The sequence below is a fragment of the Sinocyclocheilus grahami genome, unplaced genomic scaffold (genome assembly GCF_001515645.1).
Source record: "Sinocyclocheilus grahami isolate Dianchi unplaced genomic scaffold, SAMN03320097.WGS_v1.1 scaffold900.1, whole genome shotgun sequence".
NCBI lineage: Eukaryota > Metazoa > Chordata > Actinopteri > Cypriniformes > Cyprinidae > Sinocyclocheilus > Sinocyclocheilus grahami.
This window is the reverse complement of record NW_015506079.1, coordinates 167,299-178,974: the sequence shown is the minus strand read 5'-3', so window position 1 is coordinate 178,974 and position 11,676 is coordinate 167,299. Positions and strand designations below refer to the sequence as shown.

Below are 11,676 nucleotides of genomic sequence, written 5' to 3'. Positions count from 1 at the left end.
ACTGAGCAAGAAAAGCGCTCTAAATCTGTCCTAAGCAGCTGCATAACAAAACATCAAAGTTGTCACAATGAACAAAGTTCATCTTCAGGACAAACGGTTTCAAGTGAAAAAGCTGAGATGGAGTTCCTCCCAAAAGAACAATGTCTAAGAAGATATATTTTCATATATAATATGAAAATATGCATAGCTTAGTTAAATCATTATGCTAATTTGCTCACTTTTATGAGGGAAATAATAAGTTTTAAGTGGGAAGTAAAGACATTTTAAAAAGTAAAAAAAAATATTCAGTGTTGCAATCTGAAGATCGGCAATCTGCAAATCTTCAGTTTCAAGAAACAGACTTTTGATTGTAAGTACAACTTCAACAATAAGCAGCAGGGTGGTCTTGTTTTTACTCATAGCTGACCTTGACAGATTGAAGAAATTATCCTGAAAAAAATTTCCATGTCAAAAAAACCTGAACCTATTATGTGTAACCTATTATGTAGGCCTAATAGACATGAACCAATGGAAGTTCGAAAGGGTTTAACAGCCGTTGCAAAATTTTGGAACAACTTTTATTTACTTTTTTTTCTTTTGGCTTACTGAATCTGCTTGTACCAAAAATAATTTAATAATTTTTGTTATCTTTTAAATGCCTAATAAATTCTATTTTACCCCAAACATAACTGAGATTGAATGAGGCAGGGGTGTAGAAATAAATGCAGGCTTGGTGAGCAGAAGAGACATCTTTATAAAATATTAAAAATATTACTGTTCAAAACTGTAATGTTATACTGTAATGTTTTATATATATATAACATTTCTGTCCCCCTCACTTCTGAAATGATGGCTACGCCCCTGGAATGATGTGTCTGAGATTGTAGTGTTTTTGTCTGTCTAAATTATTAACTGTTTTAATCTTGATATCCTGTATCACACACCCAATATACAGTAGCTTCTGAGGATATGGCAAGAGTACACGGAGAATTATAATCAATTGTCTTGTGATCGCTACTGTTAACATTTGGCTTGGCAGGTCAATGTGTTGGCTCAAGTTTCAGTTAAGGTGCATAGCAATATTAATCTAACAGAGGAAACAAGTAAAAATAGAGAATCAGTTAGAAGAGAAAATCCTGAAGTATAGGAGAAATGTTGCACAAGGCTCATTAAATATTCCCATTTCTTTATCTAAACATAAATGAGCTGTAGTCGATGATCAGACCTGAGGGGACACTGACTTCTGCTGGTGAAAATGAGTTGTTGTTAGTGGTTGTGACCAGTCTGTCATATTATCAGAATCACAATCACAATTATCTTTATTCGCCAAGTGTGTGCAGACACACAAGGAATTTATTGTGGTTTTTAAGGTAATATTATCAGATAATTAAAAAGATAGACAACTAAAGGATATTTCTAAAGACGTTGAGACAAATCTAAGATGTTTTTTTCTTGAAGCTGGATCACAGCAATCTTATATATATATATATTTTTTTTTTCTCTAATATTTAATTAAATATTATATAAACATTTAAATGGTCTAATAAAATTTTTACTTTTATTTGAAATGCTTTGCCTCTTGGCTGTGTCCTGTTTTAAAAACATTTGTGGTTTTCTGAGATAGTCTTTTTTCTATAAATAATACAGTTTAAAAGAAAAGAAAAGACAAGAAATAAACTGCAAAAGAAGCTCCAAATCATTAAAGTTGCGGGCATTTCTTATCTTTTGGACGGAGAAAGTCTTGAGAGCGGTCGGGCCGTCTAAAATTTGAGAAATGCTCAACTTTATAAAAATGACAGGAGGTGAGCACCGGGCGGCAGCCATAGGATTGTATTTCATTTAGATTTCAAATGCAGTTTGGACGCTTTCAGGGTCACTGGCTGGGTAAAAAAAAATAGAAAGGCTAAAATTACTTTGGTCGAAAATCTAATTTTTCCAACTGTAGTATATGATGATTACATTGACCATTTACTGAAGTCATCCATAGAATATACACACTTCATGTGCAGAACGGTGGGCGGGCCTAAACAGGCAGTGATGCAGAAGCAGGAGTTGATCTTCGTCTGAGGGGGCGGTGTTTAGCCACACTATTACATCATAAAGTGGCACATTCCACAACCTGTCATTTTGGCAGATTGGCTTAAACACAAGCTGTTTTTAGACTCACAAAAAAGTTTTGAGAAACTCACAGTAGGTTTTATAGTAAAATGACCCCTTGTATGTCAAAAGATCTAGGGAATTTCTCTGGTCATGACCCCTTTAAATCAGTCATATGTCCATCTGTCTGATAATGCACATATAGTATTGTCTTGAACAATATTAAAGAAACATCTAAGTATATTGTGGTTGGTACATTATACTCTGTACGTAATACAGTAAAGCTTTGACAACTGATGTGTGAATGGACCTTATTTCCTCTTCATTTGAAGTTTATGCTTTTGCTCTCACTTTATTGAGCTATTTTAATCATCTCTTTTGCCACTATTGAATTGCAATACATTGTCACCTAAATATACAGTGAAGGGGTGGATTTCCAATCTCCCCCTCTTGTATTATTTAATGAACAAGTTAGCATAGTTTTCTTTAAACTAGTGCATCTATTCTGGTATTTATGTTACAAGCAATGTCTGTATGTGGTATCTGAGAGGTGACTGGGGGTCTGACCCGTGTCAGGAATGCAGTGTTTACTCATTTAGCCCAGCTTCTAGAGAATACGTATGTATTTGTTTTGTAATTCGAATCATATAATCAAATGTTACGTTTCATAGAATGAGAGTTGTCGGTTTGAGTTTTGTTCTTATTTTTATTCTGCGGTTCTCATGAGAGCTGTGCAACTGTGCTAAGAACCACGAAGGTCACCAACACACCACATGTACTACTAAACCACTTGCCAACATTCTTTAAAATAGCATATGTTATGTTCCATAGACTAAAGAAAGGAAGAAAGATGTAGAAAAATGCAGGTTAAGATTACGTGAGGGTAGTTAAGTGATGACAGAGTTCTTATTTTTCAGTGAGCTATCTGATGATGATGATGATGAAGGCTTTTGAGGAGAGTGATAAAGACGGGAATGGCTAGGTGAGCTGGAGAATAGAAAACAAAGAAATTAAACTCACAGTTAAAAAGACAACTGTGGTATTTGAAACAAAACTGAACGGAGTTCAAAAACAAATGTCAAAATGTTGAATTAGAGCACAAAATAAACTGTGAAGGAGACTCTCAAATCATTATTCACTCTAATATGTCCTTCAATATAGGATTTAAAATACAGAAATGATATCAAATTAATTGTATCCACATTATACAATGACAAAAATGCTTTTATAAAACATGACAAACGTGTCTACGGGCTCTTGGGTTGTGTAGACAGAGTATGAGCTTTTCTGATATAGTAAGTAGCCTACATCCTACTAAAAACCCTAATAAAAACCTATTGAACAAGTCTCTCTGTATGAATATGTTTGACCTTTTGACCCAGTCCAGCTTCACGTTGAAACACTTCGAAATGGTATGACGTAACGCATCCTCTTTCGCGGAAATCACGTGATTTGGTCAGTTTGAGACGAGTCCAGTATCAGTACACTGAATCACGGCTGCCATTCAGTTTAGATGCGGTCAGAAGCGACTTATAAGTATGAGGAACCTTTCCTTCATGTGTTGGGTTTTATTACTCGTGGACGGTAAGTCGCCTTTAGTTTTATCAGGCTATTTTTATTCATATTCAACACTTTCGGTTTCAGTATCAGCCAGAAGCAGAACATTTGCTGATGTCTTCTAACTTTAATATCTCCAGTGTTTTAATACATACAAACGTGCATTACTTTTCAACACATAGACGTTGTTGTGATAAATCACACCGCACAATGTAAGCGTATTTCGAGGGTAAAGTAGTTGTGTATGTATGTGTGTGTGTTTGGTGATTATAGACACTAGAGGGCGCTGACGGCCTGTAATAATCTGCGCGTCATTTGTGGATACAAGCGTCTGTTTAATGAATAAATAATTCACTCTGGTCGTGGTGTAGGTTTTTGTCAGTAGCACTCTTTGTACTTGACACTAATGTGCACAGTTTACTCAGTGTAAAACATTAGCCCAGGGGTGCCCAAACTCGGTCCTGGAGGGCCGGTGTCCTGCAGAGTTTAGCTCCAACACACCTGAAGCAGCCAATCAAGCTCTTACTAGGCATTCTAGAAACTTCCAGGCAGGTGTGTTGAGGCAAGCTGGAGCTAAACTCTGCAGGACACCGGCCCTCCAGGACCGAGTTTGGGCACCCCTGCATTAGCCTATTCAAGTTTGAAACATGCATATATACATTTTTTTTACGTTTTAAAGGTGGTTTTATGTTTAGGCTTAATGTAATATGACATATTTTTCTTCTTTCTGCTATGTGCTGTTGAGTCACCATTGTAAAATCCAAACACATTTTCCCTTAAATGCACAGCACTGTTGTTTGTGCTGGTGCAATAACAGGAATTTTGTTAGTGAAAACGTATTGTTTACTGTTTCAGCAGGATATACTAAAAAAAAAAAAAAAATCAAAGTTTGTGTAAAAGTGTCAATAATAATGCATTATCATATTTATAGCAAAAGCTGACATCTGAAGCTGTGAAAAGAAACAAATCAGTTCTTGTTTATTTGTATTCTCTTGTGTTTTCCAGTTACTCCATCTGGTCATGTCAAAACCAGTGATGAATACAACATGGCAAGGATAGAGCAGTATTCTGGCATGAGTACGTTTTCTCTTCCCTTTAACTTTTACTAGTTATAATGGATAACGCCTAATAGGCCTAGGCCTATTTATGCCTTCCATGCAGGGGCTATGGTTGACATTTAGTTACAGTAAATTTGTCTGTGAAAAAAAAACTAATAATAATAGACAGCACAAATATGAACAATTTCTCTTTGCAATACTGCTCCTGTTTGTTCTACAGATGTGTTTGTTGCTGTGGCAGATGGGGTGAAGACGGTGATAGTGATGGAGGGAGATTCTGTCACTTTAAACACTAACGTTACTGAAATAAAGAGAGATGATACCATACTGTGGATGTTTGGAGATGATAACTCTATCATAGCTAACATGAATGAAGCAGCTGGAATTTTCTCTGACAATGTTAATGAGAGATTCAGAGACAGACTGGACAATGTGGATTTTGGCCAGATGATGAGGCAGAAATATATTGTTAGTAACATTTTAGAAGAAGTTATTACAAGCGCTCATTTGATAGTGATTGATAGTGACGTTTAAGTAAAAGTGTTGTATTATTCTCATTAATTGTGTAGCTTGAAGCTAATTGTAGCTATAATTTCTCTGATAACCATATACGATTATATTTCATGATGCATTTTATCAAAAGAAATAACATAAGTATATATTAAAATGTTTTGTTTTCTAATACAATTTATATCAGGATTAGAAAGACGTGGCTGGGCAAGCCATGCAATGCTAGAGTAAACTAATGCCATAACTATCTTTTCTCCTTACAAAATCAATGTAATTGCAATATTTCCATCCCCCGAATGCAAGCTTTTCCATATTCCAAGCTTGCCTGCTGCACTGGTGGCTTCATGTGCCTGTCAAGTCATGAAAATTATGAAAATAAATCTAGGAATTATTGGATTGTTGGACTTCAAATCAGTTGGGGTTGAGGCATAAAAAGTAATTAAGTAAGGAGCTGTTTTAGGGATGGTAACTGAAATCGTATTAGTAATAAGTTACTGCAAAAAGTTATATTATAACTAGTTACTGCCCAACACTGGTTATCAATAGTAACAGGACACTTTTGTGTGTCAGTATTTGTCTGTGATGTGTCCAGACTCTTGCTTGTATACACGTTCATTTTTACAATTCATGTTAAAGAGACATCCACACGCTCATTACGTGTTTGTGCATTTTGGGGAAGGAGCAATGAAGGCGTCAATTAATTCATTCTGTTCATTCAAGACTATATTCAGTGTTTCTCGGGAATCGCTTAGTGCACCTGTAATTGTTTGAGAACAGCTTAGGTACTGCGAAATGATCAGGTGTCACCTTTATAGATTGATTTGGATTTTTCATCTGTAAAATAAATAGCTAAAAATAAAAACAGCAAATGGCAAAGACTTTCAGAGTACAGTGTGCTTATTCTGAGCAAAACTTGTAATAGACAAATTGTAATACAAATAATATTATCGGGTAGAATAGAACTTTAAAACTGACTTTAACACCAGAAATACATTCTGAATAAGATTTCAGAGATTTATTGTATAACAATTTTCAGTTCAGGTAATTGTAGCTTTTCACATTACATATGTATGAAAAGCCAGTCCAAAAGATGAATAGGTATAGGACGAGAGAGTTAATAGACTCAGTGCAATCCAGCCACGCAGTTTGGTAATGTTCACCAATTAGTATATACAAGTACAAGTGTGGAAATTTACTCAAAGCAATTTGAACTTAATCTCTTTCCAAAAATTGTTCATGTGTTTGTTGCTGTGACAGATGATGTGCAGTCAGTATCAGTGATGGAGGGAGATTCTGTCACTCTACAGACTGGTGTTACTAAAGTACAGGGAGATGATAAGATACTGTGGAAGTTTGGAGATCAAGGCACCCTCATCGCTCGCTTAACCTGTTAACAGTCGCCCCCGCTAGTTGAGCTCAAACCCAAACCTGACCTACACAAACTAAAACAGTCACAGTTCATCAACCCTCTGGGCTACAGGCAAAACTGAGGGCTCTTTAGAAAGATGATAGTTAAGAGTTTGTTGCTCAAGTATCCAAAATTATTATTGCAATGTAGACATAAATTAAGAGAAGCTTAAATATTTTGACAAGTAATAGTTAATTTATTTACATGAAAGATATTTAGGAGTAAATCAATGAAAATGTGTCAGAGCAACTTAAAAAGCAATGAAGTCAAAGCCACAATTCTGACCAAGTTATAAATCAAATTAGAAGATGGAGCCACTGAAAATTAGGTTCATCTAAGCTTTTCTTCTTGAAGAATGCAACTTTTAAGAAGTGCACTTAATACAAGTATTTTAAGCTCACATTCAGTTCAGGCTCAAATTCTCACATGGAACACCCACTTTTTACCATCGAATCAATTCCGATGTATAAAATCAGGTCGTGTCCCATTTTTTTTCCCTCATTGGATATCCTATTTCACTTAGCAATGCACCAAATTGGATGAAAATCAGTTGCAATAAAATGGGTTGCAAAATTTGTTTCACATTGACTTTAAGAATTAAAAGTGATGTGTTCTCAGCATTAAATTCCCTTTTTTATCTCCCAGTTTAATAAGCAGAGTCATGTCTAAGTGAGACATTCATAGATATTACTGAAAAATGGAAAAAAAATGGCATTGCGCTGTTCTCAAAACCTGTTTGAGCATCACAATCAGCTTGACAAAGCAACATTGACTCAACCATTGGAGTGAGATTAGGGCAGGACTAAATGTTTTATTAACCAATGGAAGATGAGGGGAGTGCGTGAAAAACCTGTTCGAATACAGTTACTAAAATTTAATATATTTTTTTATGATGCCAGTGGCCTATGAATTACACAAGGTAAATTCAGTAAGAATAAAAACATTTTATTAAAGACAAGATTCTCAATGACAAATGCTATGCTTAAAAATCTGCATATGGCTAACTGAAGAATCTAAACAATCCATATAATTCTCTGTAATCATTTGTTGGCTGCATTTTGCACCCATCAAAAATTGAACAAGCGTTACATTGACTGACTGTGCACAGTGAAGATTGGGTTGGGCATTTTTGGAGGTTACACTGTTAGAGTGTTTTGAATCTCTGACCAATCAGTGCTGCAGAAAAAACGCTGAGGGCAGGGTTATTCTGTTCGTAAGACTCGAACAAATATGATAACATAGGGTTCTATTACTGAAACAACCTTTAATGTGCAAAATTTAATGTACAATAAAAAAGAAATGTAATTCTCCCTCGAGAAATATTACTTAATCAAAACAAATGTCACATCACTATTAGTCTTAAATTTCAAAATTTTAAACTAAAACTCTAACTGATTTTTGGTTTCGGATAGTTATCATGAATACTACACCGATGTTTGCATGATTGAATTTATCTGTCATCGTCACTGGACAAAAACAGTTCAGAACTCCTCATTTCAATGTTGCGTGTATTTATACGAACTCCTAATACAAATGAAAACGATATTATTGTTATAATATCACGATCATAGATTTAGAATCCTGAGCCTTTAAACTGTCAAATGACATATTGTAAGTCTATATTAATTAAGACTTTGATAGTAAAATCATTCAGTAAATGTAAACTTACAATCCTCGGAACCGTCGATGGTCTCGAGCAAGTTAATGGATTAAATGGCACTACTGATGCTAGATGGGAAAACATGATCAAACTGAATGATCATACTGGAGACCTCATCATCAGAAACATCCAAACTGAACACACTGGAGACTATGATCTGGAGATCAACAACAGCAGCGTGATCTTACACAGGAAATTCCATATTGCAGTTAGTGGTGAGTGGCTCAAACTTTCCTACCATGTATTGTTTTTTTATGAATCTGTTGGGTTCTACAATTATCAAATTATACTTTTTTTTATGTTTACCCTACCATACAGAGAACAGTTTAAATGCTCAGATTCACACCTTATTTTGTATTAATGCAGACAAAAATGTATTGTTAATTGTACAGTCAACAGTGCAATCACAATTTTTCAGCATTATTATTATTAAGGTGTAAATGACAGTTGCTAGCTTACAGGATATTTCACCTAAAACATGAAATGCCTGTCATTATTTATGCACCCTCATGTCATTCCAACTAGGTATTACTTACCTTCTTCTGTGGAACATAAAATAACATTTGAGCTTCTTTTTGTATGCCAGAAGAAAGTAAGTCTTATAGGTTTAGAATGACAAGAGGTTGAGAAAATGATTACATAATTTACATTTTTGGGTGAACTATTACAAAAAATGTCAGGATATTTCAATGCGACACAATGAAGGAGTCCTTTGTGCGTCAGTCTACCCCTGGAGGATGGACAACTTTGAGTTGGATGCGCATTATCAAATCAACAGTCATCAGCAAAGGTGACATTAGAGTACTTCGAAATGAGCACGATTTTCACTAGATTTCACTAGTGATCACTGGCAGAGATAGGACCGGGTACTGCAGTCTTACGAAAAGCCTCATATAAATGTTCATGCATATATAGGCATTAGGAATCAATTAAAATGTTGATCTGCCTCTGTCAACATATGTCTTCAATAGCAGGGATCTTTGCTGATCTATTACAGAGCTCCCCCCGAGTTCACAGTGGCAGACAACTGGTCCAGTGTTGGCAGTCATTGTTGTGATCTTAGTCGTGATCGGAATCGGAATCTGTATTGGGATCAAGATGGGTTGGTTTGAAGTATGTTGGCCATGCAAAAAGAGTAAGTAAAATGAGTAATTCAAGCATGAAATTGAATATGTCAACCTGACACCTGAAAATGTTTGGTTAATAGGGGGAAGCTAGAGATTTCTTGACTCAGGTGGTAAATTAATGAGCAGTTTTTTTTCAGTTGGATTCCATCTGTTCTGACTCAGCATTAAATGCGTAAACAAACAGGTCAATGCTTCATTAGTCACAGAGCCAGAGTTTCAGAAATTAACCTATCAACAGCTTATTTCTTATATTCATCTCTGCATATTGAACTGGGATAAGTATTTTAACATCAAAACACTGCGCACATCTCCTTTGAAGTTAATTAACCATTTGAGTTCACCTGTTAGAAAATGTAAAAAAATATATATATTTATATATATATATATATCTTACATAAAAACACCCAAAAAGGAAATGAAGCATAAGATAATTGTCAGTGTTTATTTTGCTGCCTTTTTTGTAAGTTTCTTTGGGTTTGTGTAGCTGTAGCATTAACATTACATGTAGATAAGTGCTATTTGTCTCCTTGTAACTCTTGTGATTCTTTTCTTTGTTTTTTTATAGGTGGTGAAACAAATACAGAGTGTGATACGATGCAGCAATTGAACAGAGATGACCAATAGCAGTAGTTCATAGTCAGTACACATTAACAGAGTTTGAAAATCAACCATTTTGCACTGTGAAAAGGAGTTAAGACTTTCATTTTATTTGAAAATAAAAAATAGGGAAAGGTGCTTTAATTTATTATAAAGTTGGTGCTTGTCATTCAAACTCATTCATTATCTGCAAACAGATAAGGTTTTTATATTATTTTATTTTTTGAAAGTTTGACAATATATGAAGGGTTGCCCGTTATTACGTTAGCTATGCGAATGTCATTAAACCTCCACTCGATCTCATTCTTCTGCTCTGTTTCTGAAGCATTAGAGTCCAGAGTGACAGAATCTCCTACCATCACTGACACTTCACGTGACTCGACAGCAAACACACCTGCAGAACAAAATGAAACGACGTAAATATTTAAACGTTAATGTTAATTTTCTTACTTTATGATAACACTTTTTTTCATAAACATAGATTTATAACTTACCAACCAGACACAACAAAAATAACAAAGCAAGTGTGCGAATCATTTTCGTAAAGCCTCAGAAAACTGAAACTCGTGTGTCATTATTTTAAGGTAATTCATATGTTCATTTTGCGTAAAGCTGTTAAGTTTTGAGCCCCGCATAGAAACCCTACAGATCTCTGACAGTGCGAAGTGTGCGCGCGCTTGACCTCGCCCAGGCGGCAACACGTGGTGACGTATGCATACTAAGATGCATCTGTTCAACCAATAGAGTTTTAGAGAAGCTGGTCCGGTTGTGCTTTCGGAAGTACCGTAGGTTTTTGCCACTTGGGTTTTTTTTTTGCCGCGTTGTGGCTAGAAGGGATACAGCTGCAGCGGGAAAGTAACAGTAAATTAAATTTGCTACACTGTAAAAAATGACCGTGAATTTAATGGTAAAAGACTGTAAAAATGCTACAGTAAAAGCATGTTAAATGGTTAACGGTACTATATACGGTGAAAAACTGTATTAGACATTACATGTATTGGACATCAATTTTACGGTAGTATACCGTTTTTGGAAGTGAAAAATACCGTATAATTTACAGTGAATAACCGTAAATTGACATTCCCAGAATTCCCTGCGTTACATTTAAAATTTTATGTTTTTTTGTTGAAATAACTATGTTTCTTCTTAGTTTTTTCTTATCAGTTTTGTATATTAGGGTTGTGTGTTACACCTAATGTTGTTAAATGAATGTTTATTGCATTATTTCAGTTTCATGTGTGTTACCATGATGGTGTTTAGTGTTTGTGTGAATGACACTGTGCACCTTCTATATATGTTATCATCTAAAAGCTGCTTGTGATTGGCTTTGGTTCATCATGTAATTTTCTCATCACCACCTGCATTTGGTGGTTATCAGTGTATTACAAAGGTACAAAACAGAGTTCAGTTCTTCAATAGGTTGGTATATTAACATCATATCAAATTAAATTACGGTATTTAACTGTAAATTTAAGTTAAAACTGTAAAACCTAAAATGTTGCTACCGTATTTTTTACGGTAAAATTCCGGTAACCACAGCTGCCGGTTTTTACCCTAAATTTTACGGATTTTTTTTTACAGTGTACCTATAAGATTATGTTTTATTAACGTCTAACGTTACCCCCACCCTTTACAATAATGTAAATACAGTATTTATTGTTGTTCAGCGTGACAAAAATTACG

The 11,676-nt window shown here is 35.0% G+C and overlaps 1 long non-coding RNA gene across 1 annotated transcript; it reads left to right on the top strand.

Annotated features, from left to right (window-relative positions):
* The first annotated feature begins 5,309 nt into the window (after positions 1-5,309).
* LOC107563966 (uncharacterized) lies at positions 5,310-10,040 on the top strand. Its single transcript, XR_001606165.1, has 3 exons — positions 5,310-8,484; positions 9,267-9,404; positions 9,962-10,040. It is a non-coding gene; the product is annotated as an uncharacterized lncRNA (long non-coding RNA).
* The last annotated feature ends 1,636 nt before the right edge of the window (positions 10,041-11,676 follow it).